The sequence below is a fragment of the Anas acuta genome, chromosome 2 (assembly GCF_963932015.1).
Source record: "Anas acuta chromosome 2, bAnaAcu1.1, whole genome shotgun sequence".
Lineage (NCBI taxonomy): Eukaryota > Metazoa > Chordata > Aves > Anseriformes > Anatidae > Anas > Anas acuta.
In genome coordinates, this window is record NC_088980.1 from 83963343 (window position 1) to 83989313 (window position 25971).

Below are 25971 nucleotides of genomic sequence, written 5' to 3' on the forward strand. Positions count from 1 at the left end.
CCAGTGCACAGGATTCTTTGTTCTCATTTCATTCGTTTATATACATTTTACTCTAAGCCAGTAATTGGATAAGGACTTCAAACTTTTGTAGACATTTGATATGAGTGTTGAAGGAAATTTGGAAATATGTCAAAAAAGTGTCATTCTTTATAGCATTCAGCACTTGTAAACTATGTGAAATAAAAATAATAATTTCTCTCACTGTCAAAACCCAAGTTTGCTCCCCAAAGAATATTTGCATTTGCTTTTCTGTTTTACTAATAACCATTAAGTTGTAGAGTATGACATGCAATAAGCAATAGAGTTGTATCTCATTCAGTATGACAACGTGCAGTCCTTGTTTGACTGCAGCATGTCCTTACTCAGCACTGGATACAGAGACCAAACTAGTTGGAGAGGATGACAGCAGAAATGCACAGAAAGTCCTCTGTATTTATTTATATACTTCTAGTGATGTCTAGGGCAATAAAGCAGTGGCAGGGCCCATGAAATGTGCATACATGCATGACTATGTCTATGATTTCAGGCAAACCTGGCTTATCTTCGCTCTGGCATTGGTCCTTCCAGCTGCTGGCCACCTGAATATAAACTAACACTGCTGTGTCTGATACCAAATACACTCACATATTTGTACAAAGATGTGCTATGCATGTATTAAAGTCCATTAGATCTAGTCTAGCCTATGTCTACTTATCTGACATATTTACTTAGCTTTTCCAGAGAAAGTGAGAGTGATTCAAACATACAAAATGAAGCTTTTAAAGTTTTAAGCTTTTAATAACCAGGGCTTGAACTTCTGGTGGTTGAATAATTCTAAATAAAAGCAGAATGAGAGGTTAGCCTATAAAGGAAAGGTCAGGGACATCAAAAGACACCCTTGTAAGCTATAGAGGATGCTGTTGAAGGGAAAATGGTATTACATTCAGAAAGATCATGCACCTTTGAGAGAAAGAAATAATACTATGGGAGACAATGTACTGAAATATTAGATGAAAATTAAAGGGAAAAGTGTACTAAAGGTAGAAAAGAAAACACTGAACAGCTCTTTTTTTTTTTTTTTTCCCCTTCCCAGTTCTATTTAGGCAAATAATAAGAGTTCAGAGACTGAAGCTGAGAGAGATTTTGTACATTGATTTTTGAAAAGGGAGAATTATTGAAAAGAAGAAAATGAAGCTGCAGCTGAAGACCAAAGAGAATTAAGAGCACTAAAAGAAGTTAACAGAGAAGGGAGCATACATAAAATGCAATAATGATAAAAAAAGATGGTTTTTGTTTTGTTTTGTTTTTTCTTTGAAGTTTCAGAAGAGTATTTAGGATTTAAATAGGCTATCTAGCTAGCAGTGAGAGCAGCAGTTAGCCTCAGTAATTCAGCTTTGCCATTGTTTTGGGAGGACATTAAGAGCAATCCAGTTCATTGGCTCACTACTTCAACACATTGTAAATCTCTACACAGAAACACGCACATGGCCTACAGATGATAACTTGTCTCTAGGACAAGGACAAAAAGATGGTCTTTGATTCAGGCTATGTTAATGGGGAGAAACAATGACCATTTTTAGGGCCTTCTGTGTGTTGCTGTCTTACAGAAAGTAGAAGTGGAGGCACTGGGTATGCTTTTCAGGAGGTTTACTTGAACAGGAACAGGGAAGAGCTGAGCTGGGACTATTCATTGTTTAAAGGTTTACATTCTTGAGTGAATGTTTCTTTTGAAGTATGCTTAGAATTAAGATCTTCTTAGGGAAAGAAGTTAAAGAGCAGAGCAAGGAACTACTGGGAGAGCAGGCAGAGAACAGAAAAGCAAGGAGAAAGTTACTATCACATGCCACTTCAGGCAGTTTGTCAGAATTGGTGGGTAAATGAAAAACTTAGTGCAGTCCTAAATAAGTTGTCATGAAAACATGCAGGAGACTGAAAAGACTTTATTCCTTGGATTTTCATTCCTTTGAAAATGACTTCATTTCTTTGAAAAGGCATGGTGGACATCTTTGCTAATATCCAGTCTGAACCTCCCCTGGTGCAGCTTTGTGCTGTTCCCACACATCCAGTCATTGGTGACCAGGGAGCAGAGACCAGCACCTGCTGTTTCTGACTGAATATAAGGTGTTTTCATTGTTTTTGCATGTTTTGTTTTGTGGGGATTGTCAGTATGGGAACAGGTTTCCTGGAGGAGCTGTGGAATCTATGACTCCATGGGGTCTATAAAACCCTGATAAATCTGATCTGAATACAGTGTGAACCTTGTTTTGTGGAGGATGCTGGATGAAATGACCTCCTGAGGTCCTTTCCTACATGAATAATTCTGTGAGGCTGTTTGCTGTACCTTCTCTGTTCTCTTTATCATCCAGGAGGAGAACAGGAGATGGGGCCTTGTGCTTGTGTCCACACTGAACATTGTCTATGGAATTTTAAATGCTACCAAAAAAAAAAAAAAAAAAAAAACAAATCAAGGGATAAATAGGTATGTTCCTTTTCCCAGTGGTTCTTATTATTGTTGGCTCTCACATAAAAATAAATGAAGAATTCAAGAGTATTTATTAATTAGGGTTGTTTAAAGCCAGGTCTTACACTCCAGAAAAGTTTTCCAGTCCAGAAAACTTATTCTTTGGCTAGCTTCTCTGTAAAGGTCTGTTACAGAAGTCTAGCAAAATCAGTTATTGGAAACTTTAACAGCATCTTTGTGTCAGTGCTGGCTGCACATCTGGCTGTCAGCACCACGTTTGTGGGGAGTTGTCCGATCTTCCTCCAGTGATTCTTCTGTCACAGAGAGGTGAATGTTGCTGTGCCACAGTACAGAACCTGACAGAAACAGATGTGGTTCAGAAGTTGTTAAGGGTGATGATTGGGTGGATTTTCTTGTCATAGATATCTGATTATGTAGAATATAGAAGATGTGGTGACCCTGATTTAACAGGATACTTTGGTGGTACATATCCTTGATAACCACTGCTGGTGGCATGTCTGTGGAGGAGCAAACAGAAGATAATGTTAAATTTTTCTGTAAAAGCTTAGAAAAAGGATTTTTGGAAAATAATGTGTGTGTTCCTTGCTGTGTCATATATAAGGTCTAGAATGGATAAGGACTCTGAGACTGTCGCATATGAACTGAAATAGTTGTGTCTCAGCTGGAAAAACCTGGAAACAAATTTTCTAAACAGATAAGTGATTTACTAAGTGTTTTTCATTTCAATTTGTGGTGTAGTGAAATCACATACACTCTGGTATTATTTCTCAGTGCATAAGAAGTTTCTGTTCTTTATGGCAGGTTAATGTGTAAGAACATCTAGGCTGAGAAAGAAAGGTAGGTGCAGAGGTTTCATAAATTGTATTACAGATAAAGTATCTAGACATTTTACTGATGAGCATTTTGCCCCAGGAATACTGCTTAATCATACGGCATGTTTTGTCTACAACTGGTCCAGAAAAGCTTCCCGGATTTGTTATGGGACAGTTTCAAAAGTTTCTCCTCCCTCCTTCCTGAAAAAGTATCTCCACAGTTTGCAGCTGCCCTTTCATCTGTTTACCTTTCCCTCAACTGTACTTCCCTGACTAAAACCAACACCTTTGCATTTACCATGAAATTATTTTTTAAAATTATTTTTTCAGTTGAAACCTAGAAGACTTTTAATCAAAATCCTATTTGTCTTCTAGAAAATGTTTTGATGAAAAATAATTGATCAGCTTCAGTTTTTATGTCCTTTTCTGGAAGCATCCTGTATTGATCACCTACTGGTGCTTGCATCATACTTGACTCTGCAGAGGAATATCTATAGGAAAAAAAAATATGTTTCTTCATAACAGAAAGGTTGTCTAATACCAGTCAAACTTCAGACAAAAAAAAAAAATGTGATTCCTTTTTTGAAATAAAAGAACAGTTTGATTATGAGTCAGAGGCAGGAAGTGAGAATGGCAGGTTCAAACTGCAGTCTTTTGTCAAGAAAGAACATAAGTTGTCTTCTGTTGTACTAGAACTACAGTTATTTCTCCTTTCCTTACTAAAATATTGCTAATAAATCAAGGATCACTTTATCAGACATGCAAAATTACAATATTACAATTGATAAGTTTGAGATTGCTTAGACAGTGAAAAGAATAATAATCAAAAAGGAAATCTGCAATCAATTCAGCATTTCTCTCCATGCTTTTTTATCCTCTTCTTTTCTGAAAAACATAATTGCATTGACAAATTATGATCTAGCTTTTGACACAACTTTTAGTTTGCTGCTAGACAGATTTTTGTGCTTTTTAAAGATTTTTTTTTTTTACTTTCCAAATTATGTATGGATATTATTATTATTATAGCAAAAGGAAGAGCTTTAACTAGATTGAACTTTGGGATGTGTCAAAATGTAAGCCTGTGGGGCCTTCTGCAAGTTACATTGCTTTTGCAAACGTGCACAGTGCCAGCTGTGCAAAATGTCCCCTTTCTGCCTGAGGCTGGACAGGAAACTGCACCCTGTCTTCCTACGCTCAACTTGGCTGTGCTAATTCATGCTTGTGATTGCCAAGCGTGATTACTGCAACACACTGCATTGAAAAATGAAATTGTTAGCCAAGTCAATAGTCCTAAAGGGAGAAATGGAAGTTTCCAGAGAGGTTCCCGGGCTTACCTAAATGCAAACTAAGACTCTTAGGTCCAATGTTAATAACTGACATGTTTATCCCTTAGCAGCTTCTTGGCTTTTGCATGAACTGTCTCCACAAATCTAGACCAAAAAAAAAAAAAAGTGTTCGGTATTTTCATGCTCTGTAAAACACAACAAGGAACTATGGCCTTCACTGTGCTTTCTTTCATTTCTGTTGCTCATACATACCTGTGAATATTCCGCCATTGCTGATATGGTTGACTGATCCTATCTGCGCTATAAAACCGGGCCATGTTCCTTCTTGGTTGGTACATTCACCAGCTGAATAGTCTAGGTGGAACCTGGAAGTGTTGATGTCCATTTAGTCCCTTACCTTTTCAACAAAATCCAATTTCTTTCAATTTCACCCTGTGCAGTCTGCTGTGGCCCATAGTCAAAGAATCACAGAGTGGCTTGGGTTGGAAAGAACCTTAAAGATCACCCTGTTCCAACCCCCTGACATGGACAGGGAATTCACCTACTACATCAGCCATTCATGTACTCCATGTTGGGGAACAGTAAAACACATCCTCCTGTGCAGCAGTAAGTTTTTCACTAGTGGTTTGGTAAGCTTGATATTTTTAACTATTTGGAGTTTTATCTATTAACTGAATAAAATATATCCTGGATTGTCTTGTCACTTTCAATGAATGGATTAATAATTTTAAATATAACTGTAACTGAACAGAGGATCTGCTTTCTCTACAAGTGTTTGTGTCTGTCAAATAATCTTTCCAGTATAAAATGAAATGACAAGGAAGAACACTAAGTAACAGTCAAAATCTTTTCTATTTGAAATTTTGCATGTCACTATTTTATTTGTGATTCTTGCTGTTTTTCTTTTATGTTCTCTTAACGATTTATATTTTTCCCTTGCTGATGCCAAGAACCCAGTTGTTAATGCCAGTTTCTAAACTAAAAAACAGTTGCAACTTATTTTCTTTCATATATACATGTAAAAGAAGAAACTTCTATTGAATATCCCTGTCTAATTTATTACTCTAGAAAGTGGTTATAAATAGCTAAACAGGGCACGTGCAGGTAAGGAAGCAGGTTGGGACTGTAGTTAGTTTAAATTGCTACTTTTTCATATTCTAACCTCTCCTTATCCATTGATTGTCCTCACCTCATGTTTCCTCCTGAATAACTTAATTAAATACATTAAGCTTTCACTTTCCTTCACAATAAGCTATGGAAAATGCTCATAGAGGTGTTCCAGATTAGCATGGTATATTTGTTTGTGTCACATGATATTAAATGTATTGAAGTATGCCATCCACTTAGAAATATCTTGATTTTGTAAAGTCAGTGACTCAGGAACAACTGCTGAATAACATGACACCAGTTGGCTGAGAACCAGGCTGGTATTTTGTAAGAATTAGGCAGTCATTTCTCCTGGAGGTTATTAATTTTGCTTGTGTATAATACAGCACATAGTTTTTTCACAGGTTCTTTCACTTGCAACATACTAGAACAAAAATAAAAGGGCAGTTACTGTAAAACAAAAGTTGCCCCCATTCCAGTCAAGTATGATGAAGCACGTGGGATAGAAAGAACCAAAATGTAGTCCATTTTCACTTAGATTCCTGTCCAGCAATCAATTTTATTTTTCTTTAGTAGATAACATGAAAGATAATCACTTTGTCTTTCTAGTGAAAATTAGAATACCTATCAAAAAATCACCATGTAAGTATGTTTCAAGAAATCTTTATTTTCACTGCAAGTGAAAAATGAACTGAATATCAATGTGACACTCTTCCACTTAGAAGTTGTCATTTAATTATTTACTGTCTCTTTTACCCTTTTCCACCCATGATTACTCATTGTAAATGACTGGAAATGTCTAATCAAAAATAATTTAATCAAAATAACATCATTTGAATGTTCAGTCAAAAGCCTTGTGCCATGTCTACAGTTTACATGTGTGCACAACTTGAGAGACCTAAGTTATTTTATTGAGGCCCACGGCCTGGTATCGTAGGAAGTTTGACATAGAAAGAAGGCAGAACAGGAACACCAAGATACAAATTCTTTATTTTCCCCTCTCTTTCTCACTTTTTTTTTCTCCATTCTAAAAATACTGTTTAACTCTTTTAAATCACATTTCTTTTTACAACAAAAAATATATGGGTTATAATAGTCATCTTGTCTTGACATGGACCACAAGATCAATACAATTGGTATGAATAATAATTCCCAGTTTCAAGCAAAGATAAAAAATAAATACAAATCCTGAAGTAGTGTGTGAATGCCAATGCTAAATCCTAAAGTATCATCAAATAACCATCATAATTTGAGAAGAGATGTCTCAGCTGTGAACTTGCCAGCTCAGGTACTGACAGCTGTGCTGCTACTGTGGCATGAATTGCAGTGCAAGCTGCTAACTTTCCAAATCCTGGTAAGTACTTAAGACTAAATCATACACGTTCCTTGGTGCTACAGCTGCATGGGTAGCAACATCCAGTGCACATAGTGCAAAGCTAGTTTTCAGATTTCTGGATGAGCCGCAGTCATATCCTTTATTACTGCATAGATGTAGTCCAAAACGGTGCAGTGTCTTGGAGGGTTCATTATGTCTGTTGGTCTGGTTTTGCTTTATCTTGTGTCTTAGAAGGTTAAATTGATGTAAAATGAGCTTCTCTGTGGCAGGCTGTCTGTCCCTGCATAAACTCTTGAATATGAAAAAAAAAAATAAATGTGTTTATTAACAGACTGAATCTAGTTATTTCTATAAAATCTATAGTGTCTTATGCACCATCACACTCTCTGCTCCCTGTCAGTGCTGAAGGTCGAGGTTGTTGTCCTGGAGATGGATGTACTATCTCTATAACATACTTTTTTCTTCTACCTTTGATGACTTAGGTTTTTGCTTAATACCTGTTATTAAAACAAAAATCCAGGGAAGATTGAGATCACAGAATTTCTAGGTTGGAAGAGACCTCAAGATCATTGAGTCCAACCTCTAACCTAACACTAACAGTCCCCACTAAACCATATCCCTAAGCTCTACATCTAATATGAGATGATTCACTTGAAGTGCTATGCTGCTGAACTTTGCTTGCTGAGGTTGGCTTCTTTTTATTTTTGTTTTCTTTTTATTTATTTTTTTATTTTATTTTTATTGAGTTCACTGAAACATATTTTTCAAATGTCACTGCTAAAATGACCTATTTCTGCCCCGTCAAAAGCTCTATTGTTTTTAAACTTGCTTATTAATTTGTTTATTTTTTTCTCTGGCTTTCAGTATATAGGTTGCTGTGAGTGTAAAGGAAAAAGAAAGACCTCTTCTGTGTCCCACTTCTTCCTCTAAGGGAGACCAGGTTGATCTTAATTGTTACGCTTACATTTCTGTGGGCTCTGATAAAGTTTGATATGCAGGCTGTGTTCATTCATGCTCTGCCAAAGAAACTTTTTTTTCAGTTGTTCCCTTTATCTGACTATGAGGCACAAAATAAAGTATTTCAGCTTGCAACTACCTAACCATTGCAAGATGCAGAGTGCACATGACCTTTTAGAAATATATTAGTCACCATGTCACCTTGAAATAACACTATAGGCACAGTGTTTTCAAATACTCTCTTTTAAAATATTTGAGGAGTTATGAGGACATTTTTTCTCCACATTGCATGTTTCTAGTGCATGTCCTTCTGTGATGCTCTTTCCCATACCCTCTTTCATGTTAATCTGTATTTTGTGAACTTTGCATGGTGATTTGGTGGAATCCCGGAATAACGGAATGCTTTAGATATGCTAAGTATACCTAATATTTCCATAGCACTGCCAAAATAATAAGCTGCAATATTTATGAGTTGGTTTATGACAGCAGATTCTCATGTTCTTCTTCTGTTTTCATTGGTGTTTGTTTCTCTTGCACTCTGGTGACATCTGTTACGACATATTAAAGTTTAGTTCTATTGATTCTGTATTACTAACTACTCCCTAACATTGTCTACTGTTGTTTTCCTACCATCATTTTCATTTCAGGTATTTCAGCTCTTGCTCCCTAACATTTCATAGTGCCTTTCTGTGAACTTTCTTTTTGTCCTCCAGTATTTCAGGTTTTAGCAAAATAGTCATTGAATAGCTTCACTCTACACTTGATAAGGAAACACCTTTTGTTACAATCATATATAGATCTTTCTCTTTGCTAATTGAAGGCTATTCCCTTGGAAAATCTGCCGTGGAAAGACCCTTTTCTAGTTCTAATATTAAGATAGTTAAAATACCTTCAGTCACCAACCACAGTTCTCATTTTAGACCAAAGTGTATGTGTTGGGTAAGAAGATGTATATCAGGAGAGTCTGTGTCTCTGCATAAAATTAATGAAGAGACTGCATGGTTCTAAAAGTATAATTTCATGAAAAGGTCAATGGGAAGAAAAATCAAAATAATATTAATGTAATTTCTACATAAGACATACTCATGGATTCCTCCTTGCACAACTTTATAGTGACAGTAGGGGAAGATGAACAAAGAAGAAAAGTAGCACCTCCCATACACCAGGCTCAGGCAGTAGCTGGAAAATGAGAGAATAAGAGGCAATTTTACACAAAGCTGCTTTACCATGACACCACGAAAACATTTTATTTTTTTTTTCCCCTCATCGTGTCTGTCTGTGCTGTTCAGTTTGGGCACATTTAAAATCTAGATTACGGGTTCAGAATTGGTGAGAAGCACACTAGTAACCTGTGCCAGCAGAAAAGGTGAACGTGCAGAAGAATGCAGTCCAAAGCCAGTTATATCTACCTGCTTGCTCCCAAAGCCATTAGCTAAGGACGAGGTAGCAGCAGCCCACAGGAGTGTGAGGAGACAAGCGTATCAATCCCAGGAAGAGAAGGAGAAAGGTGAAATGACAAAAATGACTATAGGAGTCTAAAGAGACTAAAACAGTCTGTAGGCCCTGCTACAGAAGTATAGCATTATTCAAGAATTCTTTCAGGGCCAGGTTTTGAATACAGCCTTAGTGCAGCAGCTCAATGGCAAGAAATGAGGAGCCATAGCAGAATACAAGTAAAAATGACATGAAAATAGCTATTAAGGGCTTATAACTTGGGTAGTTTTAATTCTGTCAGAGATTTCTCTGTCATGACAATGGTTCACTTGCTAGTATGCCCGCTCCACTTGTTCTCTGCTGAGTTAATACTGATGCACACCAATCTATTGCCATGAGGAATTCTGATGAAGGCTGCTCCAGGGCAACCTTTCAGATTGTGAAGGGAGAATTACAACCACGAGGGTTTGCCACTGGTTTGGGGAGCAGCCATTCTGCCACCTTCAGACGACACGAGTTTCTCATTGCCTCTCTGTACTTCTCTGATTCTTCTCATCCATCTAGGACAGGGTGAATGAGGTGCCAGATGGCATCTCCCTGTCTTTTCTTCATGTTTCTGCTGTGTCATGTCATGTCTCACGATCACTTTGCTAGTCATTGGTCAATCTTGTTTGCCTTCCATTCTTCAGGTTTCCATTTGACTCTCTATGTTGTTACTTCCCATGTGCCTGTCTTTTGATCACCTCCCCCTTTCCTTTCTACACTGGTTGCTTCAATGCTTGGGTTGGGAAATGGCACTGCTGCTGCTAAAAATGTATCTGCTAAGATGTGAAGTCACCATGTCTTGTTACACTGACATTTTACTTCTGCAGACACTTACCCACCCCCTTTGAAAAATAAAGTGGTTTGAGAGACTCATCCTAACAGCGCAGTGACCTTTTGCTTGCTCCTAAAATATCCTGTCATTTCAAACAATAACTGTTCCAAATTAAACTCTTCCTCATGCAATTTCTTGAGACATTTTGTCTTCAAGAAGTTCATATGGAGAGGTTGTTCAGGATAGGGCAGGTCATTCTCTTAAAAACTTTTCAGTCCTCCACATAAGTCAATTCAGCCAGTGCATTGTTACCACCCTGGGTTTCTTTCTCCATTATAGCAACAGTATCCTTCATATTTGCTTCATGCAACATAAATAAGCAAGCTGACAATAGAATGAAAAATACAGTCTTTCCAAATCTCTGAACTTGAAAATGAGGCTAACATTTTCAATTCAATTCTCTTTGTTCTTTTAAAAATATATCTATAAATTATTTCATCACAATACACAAACTGGAATTGCTTGCAAATGCTAGCACATAGTCACAGTACTTGCAGGCAGTTATCAGATGTGGTTTGATTTTTAAATCCCAGTGAAATATACTAAAACAGCCTTGAAGAAACTTCGTTCAGTGCTTTCACCTTCATTAATCTTGACAGCCTGCTCTAGCAAGTTGGATTTTAAAAGTTAGAAATGTAATCTCTCATGTTTGTTTCTTTGACTATGGTTAGTAGCCTACATTTAAAGAAGCTTTCTATCAACCTTTATGACAGCCAAGAGAATGAGAATGGAGAAGAATCTGAGGAGCAGCCTGGAGGCTGCTGCTGGGTTGGTTCTTCTGACATCTTGTTCACTTTTCAGGAGAACTCTGCTTTTTCTTCTCAGTGTCTGACTCAATAGTGATTTCTATGAAGTGATTTCTTCCTAATCTGTTCCTCTTTCTCTTTGTTAGTAATGGGAGTACTAACAAAACTCCCATTTACTATAGTGGCAGTAAAACTGATTCCTGAATGATTACAGACTCTTGTCACTTTTAAATTCTGTCTGAGGTTGTTTGGAATAGTTTCCCAAAAGCCTTGACTGAAAGTTTTTTCTCTTTCAGCAGGTTACATTGCACCTTTCATCATTGTCACCAGAGTAATATCATTATCTATTTAATCCCTTCATGAGAAAAATTGCTCTTCAGAAAACTGGTCATTCACATCCATGAACATCAGTGAAATAAATAGACTGAAATGGACTCAGGAATATAAACTTGCTGTCACTTTGTGCTGCTGGTAGTGAAATACATCATGATTTAATTTGATGTGTCAAATTAGAAACCCCAAACAGGTAAAAATGGCAAACATAATTGTGAACAAACTCATTCATAGAGATTCTTTCGCTTCCCATTCTCTAGTTTTTACATGAAATGAGACAAACAAACAAACAAAAAACAACTTAGGAACCTGGAGATTTTGTGGAATTTGGAAATATAAAAAAGGATATATTTTGATTGAATACATCTCAAATTTTCATGGCAGATATTATATATTCCTAAAAAAACCTACGCACCTATGCCTTACAACTTAGATTATCCAAACCCACATTGGTGCAACATAACTCTTCTGCCTTTAATTCAGAAGTACATATATGTCTACTCTTAATAATTTTTGACTGCCCACATTTATATACGTTAACAGTGCTGAACAGTTAGATATGTAAGACATAATAGCATCTGCAGACAGACATTGTTCTGCTAACTGTTCAAGATACCCAACCCAGTAGCTCATTTGCAAACCATACTTATTGCATCACCATATGAAGAAGGCAAAAAAGAGGATGAAGAAAGTATACTGTGTTTTGAACAGTAATGTGTTATTTGGAGAGCTCATCTGCTCGTTGGAAACCCTGTTTCCTTTACTTCTAAATCCTGTAGCGATTTAAACTCACATCTCCTCTAACTGCTCTAGCTACTGAGTTCCAGTGACTGGAGTTGACCATACTAGGCTTTACAAGGGATTGTGGTACCACCACAGTCCCTCTTTCCTCCTTCCTTTATTTATAGGGAATGGTAAGGCAACTTTCTTCCGAAGTAAGAAATCTTGAGTAGATCTTGAGTCTTTCTTATTTTAAAAATTAGATACCAAAGACTCTGAAAGTGTGCGTGCCAAGGCATAAGCTTCACATATTTGATATTTTATATTACACACATTGCTTTTTGTAGATCTTTTTCTCGCCAGTTCCACTTTTGTAGCATAGCTGGAGGTTCCTCTGGACAGGTAGGTACCGGGATGCCAGACAGTGTAATGGTCAGTATGAAATTTATTTTCTTTCTAAATTTTAGTCTTCATCATTGAGCAAATACAGCTGATACCTTTGAAAGTGCTTCCCTTCCATAAACTCCTACTGCTTCTCATCTCTTGGATCTATTTTAACGACGGCCCTTGCATGTTATATTCCCCCTTTTAAGAAAGACATATTAAAGGTCTTGCTCTAACATTTAGAAAATCTTCAGGCTTACATGCATTCACATCTGGCAAACAAGATATTTTTTATATTCTGGCATACAAACTACCATGATACTTTCAGGGTTTAGAACAGTACCTGGCAAAATAGTCTAGTGTATTGAACTGAAGAAGATTAGATCACTCCCTCTGACACGAATGTGGGTACTTTGTTGTAACCAACCCCAACAGGTGGTATTACACTAGTGGCAGGAAACTGAAATGGGTTAAAATATTGTAGAAATAAAAATGTGTTTGAAATGAATGTGGAATTTAATATTATAGATACTCTGCACATGAATTCTGATAAATTTCTTTCTGATGAATCCATAAGTGTTCAGACACAGCTTTTAATAGACACTGGCAGGAAGTTAATTTTTACCATAACGCCCTTTTCTGCTTCTACAATGTGCCCTTTGTTAGATTTTCTTTCTTATGATTGCAGCCTTAGTGTGTCTGTTCACAGTTCTCTCATTGTAGTTCATGTGTAGAGTCTTTCAGTAATATCAATCAACCTGGAATTTTTCCAGGTGGTTTTTTAAAGTGGCATATAAACAAATACCATAATTTCTCAGTTTCTTCTAACTCTGGTTTCACTCAGATGGTGAGGATGGAAAGGCTCAAAAGGTCTTTCAAAAGATCAAAGGCTCACAGCTTTGTGTGTTTGTAAATCAATATTCTGTTTGTTTCCTGGAACACCATAAAAATCTGAATGTAGGATCCAGTGACAGGGATAAATGATTTCTAACTGTATGGATTTAATGTGAGGAGTCCTTAAAACCAGGCAGAGATTTTATTGATTTTCTGCACAAGAATCTGGGTGTAAGGGTAATTGACATTTATCAAAATATTCAAGAGGAACCTGAAATATCCACAAAAATCTAAGTGATATTTTCTATATTTCATGTACAGTGAAAATTTTTCACATCATTTGGTGTCTCATATACTAACAACAGGGCTAATACCTGAGTTGCTCAGAGTAGGTAACACTGTTAGGAGCCTTTGTTACTCATGTCCATTTTCTTTGAGGGGGATCATATTTCTGCACAGAAGAAAGCATGAATGAATGATTACTCACCCAAATCAATCAAGAGAATCTGGAATGAGAAAAGTTAACAGTTCAACCTACAATGCCTGAAAATACTGGAACAAAGAAGGACTAAACAGCATATACTAGCAAATGAGCAAATTTTATGAGGGTAAGTCTTTGGAATACCAAATACTAACAAAATTGAGAGACTCATCAAAAAAACTGTAGCCCCAAATGAATTGTTTGTGCTTAAAATTTTTGGTAGTGGAGTAAAACCTGAGCAGCATTTCAAATATTTGAGTTTTTACTGTCCTGCTCTAAATAGGTGCATAGATCTCAATTGTGGCAGTAAATATACTCTTTGCCTTTGTCATAGACTCATATAATTTAATGACTATCCTTATGGCATAATGTGACACTGGGAGTTACTGCTGAGATTTTTGTCCTCTCTCTCGTGAGAGTCACCTGATGTCTCTCCTTAGCCTGATGACTGAGTGTGAAAATGGATTTTGGTTGGTTTCCCACTCAGACAAGTGGGAATGTGATCCAGTTTAGTCTATATGGTTGACTACTCTTTCATTTTGTGTTTACTCAGCTTACATGAACTGTAACAGCTTTCCTAGACAGCATTGTTGTCATCCAGTCAACACTTGCTACCTCGTTCCTATGACACCTGATTAATTGAAACATGGGCAAAGGGAGCTGACATACTAGTAATCATGCATACACCTAAGCTTTAACATTTAAACAAATATTTTGTTGTTTGTCTTTTTGCTGATTTTTGTTTATTCTGAATTTATTACAGCAGTCCAGATTTTTGGTGAAAAGTTTAATAATGTGAGGCAAGATAGTTTTGCAGTGCTTCTCTGGAAATTCCCCTAGAGAAAGAAAGCTCCCTACTGTTCCTAGAGATTTCTAGCATTGTGTTTCTTGTTAGATGTTTCTCAATTAGCTCTTTTTTGGCTGGTAACATATGTACAAAATGATACTGTGTAGCACTGGTCCTTCGGTTAGTATGCCACACAGCAAGAAATAGAAAGCCTTACAGAATATTAAATTTATGAACTGCTTGGCAGTTACCTCCACTCCTCAAACTGTTATCTCCTTAAAGTACGAAATGAGACCTGAGAAGGCCTAAATCCCATAAAATCAAAACAAAGCATAACATAGGTTCTGTTCTTCAAGACTTCAGCTGTGCTCTAATAGTCCTTTGTAGTGCAGACCATCGTGTCTATCTTTTTTGACCGTAACAATGCAAAGGGGAAGTTTATTTTTGCTCTATATACTGTGGAATGATGGAGTTGTTGCCCTTTGCTTTGGTGTTTTCTGATCCTTTCTTTTATTTTGCTGGGAAATGAATAAAAGTGATTCAGGGATAGGAGATAGGATATGAATCATAGCTTACTGACAGCAAGCTTGAAGTCCTGTTGTATGTGTTACCCCAGAGCTGTTGTAGCTAATTGCTCTGTTGAGTACTGCAGCAAGCACCTTAATTCCTTGGAAATATCCCGTGTGCATTTCTGGTTATTTGATGTGCAACAAGTAGCTCTTATGGGAATCAGTGCAGAAGATATTGAGGTGCATGAGAAGGCAGCATTTGTCATATCCTGCCGTGAAATGTTATGATGTAAAATCAATGCAGCTTAGAAAGATCATTCCCATAACAATTATGGGCTGCATAACATCTTATGCTCTGTGTTGTTTGAGACATACATTACTTATGTTAGAGATAAATGTCCATTTTCATATGTAGACAAGTATCTCATCAGAACAAAAGATAACCTGCTTGAAGCAAATGAGTAGGTTGTTCATCCAGAAATGCTGGCAGGGACTGGCTTCACTATTTGCAGCTGTCAAGGTTACTAGCAGCAGAATGCTCGAATGAGAAGTCACGTATTGATCTTTACTTCACCAAGATCCTCTGTAGTTTCTGCTACAAAGGTTTTTGTGATGTGGTCTAAATCACCTTTGGATAGTGCATGAAAAGCTGGATGAGTTTGTGGGTTACTATCTTGTCTACTTTTCTAGCCAAGAGAAGCTGAATAGATTTGAATGTAGATATGAACCTTTATAGAAAATCCCCTCTGTGAAGGACAATTTTGTACCAATACCTCTCTTAAAGTTCTCTGTTGGCTAGTTCTTAATTAATAGCACTCACATAAAGTGGGATTTGGCCTTTAAAAAAATTCAATTTGCATTTGAAGTAAATGCAATACATCAAGCATCTTCTTTTGCCACCTTTTCCCACTTGAATCATGTTATTGTATTTTTTCCTGAAGGGAGATTAAACACCTCTTTTGAACACAGGTTGTGAAGGGATCCTTCTGTTGAACTCTAGATTAATATGTGGTCGGTCCTGTTAAAAAAGTATGAGAGCCATGCAGCAGCTGTGGCAAGATCAGTGAAGAAGAGGATTGAGACAGCTCATTATCCCAGCGTAGTGGCAAATCCCTTCTGCAGCCTTGTTCAGGCAGCATAGAAAGGGAAGGGGGAGTGATGATCCATCTGGAATTTGGCTATTAACACCTGTCTGGACTATATGAACTCCTATAAAGAGAAGAACTTACCTCAGAGGTACTTGTTCCCCTGGAGCGAGATGCCCGTGAAATGCTCTGAATCTTTTTGGGTACTTCTCTTTGTGTAAGGTCTCATTTACACAACAGAAAGAATTTGTAGCTGATTGAGGGTCAGCAACATGCTGGTAAGCCATGCTGCATGCTGTCTAGCTGCAGTGGCAGGCACAGGCAAACGCTCATCAGTGCTGCATTGGAAATGACACTTGAAACCGGATACTGAAAGGCACCGACTGGGTGCTGACCATGGTTTGAGCATTTCAGTCCCTGATGCTGATCTCCACCCCGTACGCACAGGGATCTACATCCTGTACACATGGAGGAGCCCCTGTTGTTGAAGTCAGTTGACAGCCATGTGTTACACTTGTGTAAGCTTGGTTAAGGGGGGAGATTAAAGGATTTTTTTTTTCTTCAAACTGATTCCATTATACACGAACAGGTAAAAAGACACAAATACTTACATGAAGACATAAATGTGTTTTTCTTCTGCAAAGGAAAGGCATGCAGCCTGTTCAGCAGCTCGGGTAGGAGTGAAATATGCAATAAATTCACACCAACATAGAGGTCCTGTGGTCTTGAATACGTGAAGCATAACCCCAAAATTAAATGTCCTAATTTGTAAGTTCGTTGTATGATATTTACAGTAACAAAACAATTTAGAAAATAAAATGTAAATTTAGAAAACTAACAAAAAATCCCCCTGATATAAGGAATTCATACAGTATGAACTGTGGTTTGAAATTCCTCTATTGTTTGTATAGATTGTTGCTATTGCTTGTTTTGGCAAGTAAGAGAGATGGAGGTGGTCCAAGCACTTGGAGATCTGTTCTGGGTCATTGAATACATTTCAGGAAAGCTTAGCCCTAACTGAATAGTATACTTGTTTTTCTTATTTAGAAAAAAATAAGAGATGTTACTCCCCTGGGACCAACCTCCTACACTCACTCATACGTAGCTTTGTTAGAAATGTTGGTCTTATGGCTTGGACACAAAGTAGGATAACATCTTATAGTCAGTGCCTGTCCAAAGATGGGGAAATGGGAAACTGGGGAGTGGGACAAAGAATCAGTGGAGTTTGTGCTCTGGCCATGCTAAACGGCTCTGAGCTGGAGGATGACAGATGAGGAACTTAACAACTCATATCTCAGTTATAGCAGGATCTTGTAGTAATCACACCACCTTCCTTTTCCTAATCTTTACATGGGATGGTAACAATTACAATTATGGCTAAAATTTCCTAATCTAAACAAAGTTTAAAGTTTTATACTTCAGCTGAAGAGATGCATCTGCCAATTTATGATATGACTCCGGCATCTGCTTCTTGTTACTACTGCAGCAGAGCCAGTATGGATCATCTGCTTCAATACAAAATTAATCGAGCTGGTGTCTAAGGCAGCCTGGCAGGTTTTACACGTTGTATACAAGCTACGCCACTAGCAGAGGAGCAGACATAACTATTGTAGGTGGTGGTGGCAAGTCTGGAATACAACCCCTTCCTCAGGCACCACGGATTGGAAGAGGATGTCTTCTGATCTTGAGGTCTCTTCCAACCTAGAAATTCTGTGATTCTGTGATTCTCTCTAAGACTGGGCTTGCACTAGGAAGACTGGGTCATCCATATGTCATAGGCTCATCTTTTCCTATATATTTTCCTATATATTATTCCTTAACCATGCTTCTTACACCACCTAGAGTATGATGGTGTTTATTTGTTGTTTTTGTGTATTTCCCAATGCAGTAAGTGCAGGTAGGTGTAATCAACTGAAACTATGCTGTACTGAATCATTTGTATACTATTCTTACCTTTTTAAACAGGTAATGAAACTTGAGTTCATCAGAAAGATGATTCTGATTTTTTCTTGTCTACTGAATGCCCTGGATTCCAAAAATCAGGTTCTCTTTGCAGTCTTTCTATATAATTCTGTAAAAATCACAGGCAAGTTTAACTCTTAGATACGTTCAGTGAAGACACTTAAACTTTTTCATTTGGAACAGATTTCTCCAGATTAAAAAACAAGAAAATGGACAAAAAAAAAAAAAAAAAAAAAAGGCAACAACAATCTTCAAAACTAAAACCAGCAATCTGTACTGTCCAAGTCAATATCAAAAGAAAAACTGTCTCTGTGACTGAGCCGTTAGTTCTGAACTTAGTGATATGGAAAAAGTATCTAAGCTTTAAACCTCCTGCTCTCTGAGCAGATGCTATTAACTTTGCAGAAGGACCTTTTTTGACCTTTGTTTTTGTGACACAGAATCTGTGGTTCTTCTTTAAGTGTTCATCTGTAAAGAAACCACTCTATCTACTCATGGCCTGTGTATATCTTTGTGCTGTTGTTTGGCTGAAGTGTATGATCAAAAATAAAAGCTCTTGCAGCCCTTCATCCAGCAAGGAAATAAAAGAAAGAGTGTCAGCAGTTATCTAACTCCCACTTACAGCATATGAACGTCTTCTAACTTGTAGCTCATTCTCTAACTTGTGCTTCTCAAGCCAGTAGGCATGAATTCCTTATAAAATCTACCACTTTTTATTCCAATTTCTTCCCTAATTATGTAAAAAAAAAATAATAAAAAGTCTTATCAGATTTTGCTTCCTATTGATTTGAAAAGTTGCATTCAAAACACAAGACTTGTGCTCCTCCCAGAAGGACAGAATTTTTATCTGCATTGTTTTAGGAAAAAACATTCAGTTGCTCCATCTGTCAGTAAGACTCTTCCAAGGAGAAGGAAATATCGACACACAACAAATTAAGACTGCTCTTTGAAAGCAAAAAGTAAGAACTTGAATCTTTTCTGTCTCTAAATTCTGTGATCTGTCTCTTGCTGTCAGAAAGGATGTAGTTCCCAAGACAGGTAATAGAAAGTAACCGGAGCAGCTTGGTTCTTAGTGTTGACCGTCTTGTGCAAAGGTAGAGAATGTGTAAAGGATTAAGACACCTTTGTTAACACCTTCTTATCTCTCTCTATATATATTGCTCGTCCTGTTTGTCTTTGTTTTCTGATTGAGAACAGAGCTCAAAATGACATTTTGGTAAGGACACTAGTGATGCTGCTTTACCAGCCAGCTTAGTTTTTAAGGTTTCTCTTGTTCCTAGTATAATTTCTTTATCTCCATGTTTCAGTGGCAACACTAAAACAGCAGTCATGATTCTAAAAATGATTGTAGTTAATTAATTGTTGGTGAAAATTGTCTTCTCTTCAGTACTATTCACAGTAAATTTACTGCTGAGTTTATTAAGGTGTAGAAGCAAATTATCTTCCCACTTCAGTATACTGCTGATGAAAATGGCCTAATACTCATGTGGTCACAATTTCAAGAACTCTCTAAGAAGTTTTTAGAGACAGAGATGATGAACACCCAATTAACAAAGGAGACACAGATCTTGAGTCACAAGGACTTGCCCTTCAGCTTCTTCCAAAAGCCCTTCATCATTAAGTTATTGTCATGACATCAGTGCAGACTGTTCTGCTTTTACATTGCTCCCAATAGTTTTCAGAGCTTTGCAAGAGGTTCTGTCTATAGTTGATAATGATCCTGAAGACTGAAATACCTTTGATCAGAGATTTCTTATCAATTATTTTTTATCCATTTAGGTCCTGGAGACAAGTTAGTGATGCCTATTAGAGAAGATGTCCTGATGTCACCTAAAAATGACCCCAGCCGTTATCATTCTAGTAGCTAAGAAAGCTAAACAGCTTTATTTAATGACAGCTGTTCCCAGGGATAAAGAACTCCAAAACCCAGATTAAAAAAGAGTAGAGGAAGTAGTCCACTATTGCAGTCCAACTATGCCTAACAAATAACATTACTGTATAAATATTGCTTATTGACAGGACAAAGCATCTGCCTTTTTTGAACAGATATGAGTGTCAAGCTGCATATAAAATGAATAAATGGCTACATTTCCTGAAGGTTAACTAAGTTTCTATGAGTAACACTGTAAGTATTGTCCTTATAATTACTTATTTTTTCCATATAAATTTCTATAATAATTGTAATGAAGAAGGGTTCAAATTTTGAAGAGAACCCACTGGAGGTTTAAATTATTTGCAGGAATAAACATCTTAAGCTACTGAACAGATAACATACAAAGTCCCAGGAATAATATCTGCCCATAGATATTCTGCTCTTTTGGTGGAACCCCTTTAAATACCAGGGTCAGACAGCTGTGAAATACTTACCAATTTAAGGTGACAGGTAACCATTTGCACTTTATGAAATTAATTTTCTTTTCCTTTTAAAAATCTACCATTATTTGCAAATACAATCAATGTGTGATATAACCAAGATAATGCAAGTTTGATATGCTGAATAACAGCAACATTTCTTCCCAAACTTTGTTTTCAGATAACATCTTTACCTTTTCTTTGAGATTGCGCTAGAATAATCATTGGTCAGGTCCTAGAAGTTATCTCTTTTTCTTAGAAGTTATCTTTTTGGGGTGTTGTCATCACATGCATATTCTTTTTGTGGATTTTCTCGTAATTTTAATGGATGTCTTTCATGAATAGTATATGAAATTAATACAGTCTTACTTTATTTGATATACATTTGATAGGAAATATCTTTGGAAATCAAGGAAATAAAGTCTACTACCAAAAATTTGTTTCTTCAGAAAAAAAGGAGAAATATTTTTTCTGTCTTTGAGTTTAGAAAACTGAAGGGTCTTGGACTCAAGATAGTAACATTACTTTCCTTTCTCTCTCACTCACTTTCTTTTTAAACCTTCAAGACATTTTTTAGCTTCCTTTAAGACACATGCTTCCATACTGTGAGCTATTTCTTTTCCATAAAATATTTGTGATTCACAGCAATGTAATATCATTCAGACTTTCCCTAGTTCTAAGGTTGTTTACAAAAAGTGTCCATCAGCTGCTTGTGCATATGGAGTTAATGCAGTTATGTTTGTTCAATAATTATTCAAAGGTATAGCTTTCAGGACAACACTATAATCCTTGAACTTCAGCTTTTTTTAACAGCTGAACCTGATAAAAACTGAAGCGAATTGTCACTCGCTAGAGCTCAAGTGGACTGCAAATAGCAATTTCATACCTTCCAGAGGAGAGGCTTCCAGTCCATCTGGACAGTCATCTGTAACCCCAAGATAAATCTGTCAGCCACAGATTTCAGACTGTTTCAGACTGTTACGCCACATGTCAGCTTGCACTTATTGCAGTGCCTGAAGCCAGACGTCACCCTTCCTCCAATACAGAGCTGGCAGAGGTTGGTATATCAAGCTGTATCAAGCTGTGGAATGTCACATAGCTACGTATGTCTCCTATCTCAGCTTAAAATGTGAATGTTCATAAAGATGCATCTTTCTCATAAAATCTCTGTTGCTGGTTCATGTAGCAGACTGCTCACTCGGACCTTTGGATGATCCTTGCTATCCGATCCCAGATGTAGATGATACATGAACATTTTTAGAGGCAAAGAAATCAAGGTAATCTGCAAGGCATTCCTTCTTCCTTTAAAGATTTCCACTGACCAGATGTCCTCAGACAATACATCCCTAAGTCCTTATGTGAACAAAAATGTAAGAGCCCATTCATTATTTTTCCAACCTAAAAGGCAAATAAGTTTAGGGCATAACATCAGCTATGTTGTTAAACCCTAATTACCATTTATCTCCCATAGGTTACCAACCATTTAGGAAAAAAATATATTCAAGAGATGATTTCTGACCCCTTTCATTGGCTGTCCTTGGATCAATGCTTCAATAGTGAAGTCTAGTTAAAGACCTATTCACCATAAAAAACAACCAAGCAACCACCAACAACAATAAAAAACCTCCAAGTATTTTGTTTGTTTGCTTTTTTGTTGTTGGTTGGTTGGTTCTCCAGAAAGAGTCTGATCTCAGAATTCTCCTATGAATATAGACTGAAAGAGTTGGGGTTATTTAGCTAGGAGAAGAGAAGGCTCCAGGGAGACCTTATAGCAACTTCTAGTATTTAAAGGGTGCCAACAAGAAAGATGGGGTGGGACTCTATCTGGGAAGGGGTAATGGTTTTAAATTACAAGAAGGTAGATTTAGATTAGATGTTAGGATGAAATTCTTTACTACAATGGTGGTAAGGCACTGAAGCAGTTTGCCCAGAGAAGCTGTAGATGCACCAGCCCTGGAATTCTTCAAGGTCTGGTTGGACAGGGCTTTGAGCAACCTGATCTAGCAGTTGGAAATGGATAGCTTTAAGATCACTTACAAAACAAACCATTCTGTGATTCTATGATTCTTGCAAATATCAGGAAGGATGTCTCATGCATGGGTTTCCTCTGATCTCTTACTCAGAGAATAAGAAAAATAAGAAGGAATTCAGCTATGCCAATTGTAATACTTACAGTTTGTCTAAGGCAATTGTACCTCATGGTTTTCTTGCAATTCATCTCAGCATCTATAAGCAAACGAGGAATATTTTCTATGTAACTAAGATGAAATAGATATAACTCTGGGCCTTCATTGCTTAAGAAAGCCTGGCCAGAGCAGAGAAATATATCTGTATTTACTGGGCAATACAAGCTGCCGCAGGTGTATCAAACTCATGTAGTGGTAGAAAGGAAACGTAAGGTTTTATCCTCACCTTCAAGACATTCATTCTGAAATGTTGTCTTAACCTCTGATACTAAGGTTGTAGGCAAAGGATTCAGTCCTCTGGCACAATTAAACTATCCACAATAAGGAGAAAGCCAGTCTTATAAAATGGTACTTCAGGATCAGTCTATGATTTTGAATCCAATGTGAATCAGGCCATGACAATAACCACTTAATCAGGAAATGCCTATAGTGAAGCAACAGTCATAGAATCATAGAATATCCTGAGTTGGAAGGGACTACAAGAACCATTGAGTCCCACTCCTGGCTCCACACAGGACCACCCAAAAATCAAACCATAAATCTGAGAATGTTGTCCAAACACTTGAACTCTGGCAGGTTTGGTGCCATGACCCCTTCCCTGGGGAGCCTGTTTCTGTGCCCAACCAACATTTTGTTGAAGAACCATTTCCTAATATCTGGTCTGATCCTCCCCTGCCACAGCTTCATGCCATTTCCTCGGGTCCTATCACTAGTCACCAGAGATAAGTGCCTGGCTCTCTGCCCCCTCCTTGTGAGGAGGCTGTAGGCCACCACAAGGTCTCCCCTCAATTTCCTCTTCTCTAAACTGAACAACCCAAATGACTTAAGCCAGTCCTCATACATCTTGCTCTCTAGATCCTTCATCATCTTCATAGGTCTCCTTTGGACGCTATCTAATCATTTTATGTCCTTTTTATATTGTGGTGCCACAAACTTCACACAGTACTTGAGGTGAGGCCACACTAGCGCAGAGTGAGAAAATCTCTTCCCTCAACCAGCTAGCAGTGCTGTGCCTGATGCACCCCAGGATATGGCTGGCCACTTTGGCTGCCAGGGCACACTGTTGACTCATATTCAACTTGCTGTCACTCAAAACCCCTAGATTCCTTTCCAGGAGACTGATCTGTAGCTTCACTTCCCCTAGTCTGTATGTATAGACAGCATTTCCCCATTTCCAGTGCAGAATCTGTCACTTTCTCTTGTTGAACTTCATATTGTTGGTGATTGCCCAGCCCTGTAATTCATCAAGATCTCTCTGCAAGGCCTCTCCACCCTAGAGGGAGTCAACAGCTTCACCCAATTTAGTGTCATTAGCAAACTTACTTAATGTATCTTCAAGTTCTGTGTCCAAGTCGTTTATGAAAACATGAAAAAGAAATGGCCATAAAATGGAGCCCTGGGGAACCCCACTAGTGACTGACCACTAGCCTGATGTAACCCCATTTGCTATAACCCTTTGAGACCAACCTATCGCCCAACTGTTCACCCATCATATTATGCATTTGTCTAGCCATATGCTAGACATTTTGCCCTGAAGGATACTGTAAGAAACATTGAAAAAAGCTTTACTGAAATCCGAAAAGATTGCATCAACTGGCTTCCCTCAGTCAACTAGGTGGGTAACCTTATCATAAAAGGAATTTTAGTTTGTTAAACAGAACTTTCCCCTCAAGAACCTGTGTTGGCTTTGACCAATGTCTCCATTGTCTCTCAGGTGTTTTTCAATAACTCCTAGAAAATCTTCTCTATATTTTTATCAGGCACTGAAGTGAGACTGACAGGCATGTAATTACAAAGGTTTTCTTTCTTACCCTTCTTGAAAATTGGAACGACATTTGCCAGCTTCCAGTTGGCTGTTCCAGAATATATATTAATTTGGACTCATACCTCACTCCTTGTTAAGGAAGAGGGAGTTCTTCCTTAATGCTCAGATAGCAAAGATTCTAGAAATAGGTATTTGTTTAAGTGATAATACTTGAGAATAATCCATTCTTCCTAGCTCCTCAAGAGTTTCTTTTTGCTGTCTTCTTTTTTTTTTTTTTTTCCTAATTACTAGTATTTCTCTTTGAGATACAGCATACCTAATGTACATTTGCTTTCAGTAAAGGTTATCTGTATGCTTCTAGGAAATTCTGATCTTGGAGAAATTATTTTGAAGGTTATACCACTGTATGACCAACTGTAGGGGAATCTGTATATATATAGAAATAATTTTTACAGTCTGAGTAAAAAGGCATCGATAATGGAAATTATATGTGATTGTGAATGGAATCACTGGACTTCATTACAAAGATAATGAGTAAGATACAGGGGTAGGATTCATTTAAAACAAAAGCCTGAACTTGTAATACCTGCACACTAGAATCAGGATACTGCAGTTTCTGCAAAAGAAAGCTTATGGAGAGCATAGAGAACTTGTAGTATTGAAATAAAAAGTCTGAGCAAATATAACTTGGCCGCTGAATAGCAGCACAGAGTTGTTTATTCATTTCTTGTACAAGACAGGTAAAAGTTGGAAGAAAAGTTATATAAGTAGGCTTTGTCTCTTCAATTTAGAAGGCAGTTCTGAAACCACTTATGAGTTAAAATGTTAACCCTAAATTCAAGCAGTAAGGAATTAGGCAGAGTACAATACAAACAAAGCCTGGCATTTTTAACACAGAAATAGACAATGTCAGAATAACAGAATTGCCTAGAAGGCCTAAGTGACTGAAAACTTAATTGGTAACTTATGAACTAGTTTCTGTACAATACCAGAAAACAGGTGGTCTTTGCAGGAAAAAGAGAGAAACTGACTTCATTAAAAAGGACTTCACTTTTATTTGCAAAGTGATGGTGTAAAACTCAGTGAGGACATGCAGTCCAGGAAACATCTGGTTCTGTCCTTCTGACATATTTTATGTGGTATGCCAGCATCACTTATATATAATTATACTAGTTTTAGCAGGACTACTGCCTCTGGAACTCTAAATGAGCACAAATATGTTGCAATGTTGGCAGACATTTTTGCTTTTCTAAACTTTCTAAACCATGATGTTTGTGCAAGATCCTAGCTGAGGAATTTATTTGCTGGGTTAGATCAGTTCAGTTTCCATATGGTACAATATAACGATTAATTTTATTATTATTGTTGTTCGTAGAATCCCCAAGCACAAAACAGGCATTGTGTAACAGACACATGTAACAGAGGATGTTGTCCACCATAACAAAGGGCAAAAAAGTGAAGACAAACCAACATGTGCATGGAGATTATTGGACAATGTCAATCAAATGGGCTAGTGTCTTGCACAGTAGCAGAGCAATCATTCTTTCTCTCTCTCTT

General features: G+C 37.3%; 2 long non-coding RNA genes across 2 annotated transcripts in view; one reads left to right on the plus strand and one right to left on the minus strand.

Moving 5' to 3' along the window:
- LOC137850723 (uncharacterized) overlaps positions 1-25971 on the plus strand; it is an 89427-nt gene that overhangs the window by 51740 nt on the left and 11716 nt on the right. The gene's annotated exons all lie outside the window — the stretch shown is intronic.
- Positions 7210-15549, minus strand: LOC137850725 (uncharacterized). Its single transcript, XR_011092775.1, has 2 exons — positions 9043-15549; positions 7210-7293 (listed from the first exon to the last, which is right to left on the minus strand). It is a non-coding gene; the product is annotated as an uncharacterized lncRNA (long non-coding RNA).